Here is a 2,247-nt window from a genome sequence, read left to right on the forward strand (position 1 = left end):
CCCAGCCCGCACACCCCCAACCCCCCAGCCGGTCACGTGCGTCCTGCCAGGCTCTGGGTTAACCCTCTAATCCCAAATCCTGCCCTGCTGGGGACACTGTCCCGCGTGGGCCACATCCCCCCAGGGCGGGGGCCGCAGGGCGAGCCGTGCCCCCCTCCCTGCTCTCCCAGCGTCTCCCAGCTCCACCAAACACCCAGGGCTCTTCTTTGATTCCAAACTCCATCCCTCGCTGCTGATAGCAGCAAGAAACGCCAGGCAGGGGAGAAACTTCCATTTTCCTGTCACTCCCTGGGTTTATTTTCCCCTTCACAAGCTCTACAGAGTCCCTTTGCAGCCTTTCCCGGCCCAAAACCAGAGCCAGGCCTGGGTCAGGTTGGTTCAGGGGTGATGGTGGCCCCAGGATGTGGGAGCCAGGATCCCACAGTGTCCCTGGAGCTGGCCCTGCTGTGCCTGCTGGCTCCCAGCACCAAGAGGGTCCTACCCTGCTCCCCTGCTGATGTTTCCACACCCAGGGTTTGGATCCCCTCATCCCAGCTTGGGTCTGGCTTTGGCATCAGGCACTGGGGTGGATCAGAGCTCAGACTTCTTTATCCTCCCTTTTCTGCATTTTGCTCCTCTGCTCCCCAGGGCTGGAGGTTTGGCTTGGCTGGGGGAGGATTCAGATTTGGGGGTGTTTGTGTGCAAAATGAGGGGAAAGATCTGAATTTCAAAGATTTGGAGAAGGAACTAAATAAGGGGCCTGGAGAACTAAGTGGAAATCTGACGGGTGAGGTTTCCCCCCTCCGTTTGCTGTTTTTCAACACTTTCAGTTCATTCTTGGGCACCACTCCTTGCTCCAGGTGTATGAAAAAACAACCTGCAGGGGTGGGAGGGCATGAGCTGCATGTGAGCAGCAAAAAGAGGTGGAGAGGAACCCGGGGGATCCCAGATGTGTGATGTGAGATAGCAGAGCAAGGGGATAACACTGACCATAAATAACATTAATGCTCTCATTGCTGCTGCTGGGGCTGGACTTTGTTACCCAGGCACGGTGAAAACCTGGAATCATGAGAAAATCCCATTTCAAAGAGTTTCTGATGTAAATGTCACCTCTGTGTCTTGGCAGGGGTTGATGTGTTGTTTGGTCATTGGAAAGCTGTTGTTGCTGCAGGAGTGGTGCAGTTGTGCTGTAAATCACAGCTGCATTTTCCAGCCCTGCTCAGGGAAACTGCATTTGTGAGAAATGCTGCGTTGTGATCCTGGACTCAAAATTATTCCCTCAGAATCCTGTGAGGGGCTGGCTCTGCACAGAGGGGTCTGAGCATGCAATGCCCCCTCTTTAAATATTAATTAGCGCGATTCAAACCAGTATCCAAACAACATTTTTTTATTTGCCACTGCTGGATAAAATTCCAAGTTTTTACAGATTAACATAGTGGCCTTTCGAGGAGCTGCAGGAATAAATCAGTTTAAACCCCTTGGGCTGCTTTAAAAGAGGATCTGGCTCCCTGCTTGCAGGGTGGGCACCCATTTAGTGCCCACAATGCTCCCTGGGCATCCCAAGCCTCCCCTGACACTTTCCCTTTGCAGCAGCTGGAGCTGCCAGGATTTTCCCAGTTCCACTGTCCACAGCTCACAGGGTGCTGTAAATTATGGCTAAATAGGGACTGGGAGGCCTCTGGCTCACAACAGGTCATTCAATATTATTAAACACAACATAACTCCTGGAAAGGCTTATTAGTTTTTAAGGTTGCTCTCCCAGTTTTACTGCTGGCACTTAAAGGAATTTAATGGGATGAGGCAGAGGGATGAGTCTATCCTCATGCGCTGCTCCAGGGGTTTAGGGGTTTAGGGGGTGCTGGTTTAGGGGGTGCTGCTTTTCCAGGCTCCAGAGACTGCTGGGACCCTCCTGGGCAAGTGGAGAGGTCTTGGGCAGGTGGGATTTGGGGTGTTTGGAGCTGAAGGCAGCACAAGGTTTGTGAGATTTTGGGGGGTTTGTGTTGGTTCCTGGAGCTGCTGAGCAATTCGGTTCTTCCAGTGGGCAGGATGAGGACCAGGACCCCCAGGATCTCCTTCTGAACCTGCCACCAGCCCTCTGCCCTGTTCTGTAGAGCCAGAGCAGGGTTCCTCATTCTCCTGGGTGTGGGAATGTTTGGGGTGGGCGCTTTGGGATCAGGGAAAGGCTGAAAAGTGCTGCCCCTTCCTGGGGCACCATGGGTGGGTGCCAGTGTGGGACTGACTGCACCGGGGAACTCCCCGTGCTGCTCC

The sequence above is a fragment of the Geospiza fortis genome, unplaced genomic scaffold (genome assembly GCF_000277835.1).
Source record: "Geospiza fortis unplaced genomic scaffold, GeoFor_1.0 scaffold26, whole genome shotgun sequence".
Taxonomy (NCBI): Eukaryota; Metazoa; Chordata; class Aves; order Passeriformes; family Thraupidae; genus Geospiza; species Geospiza fortis.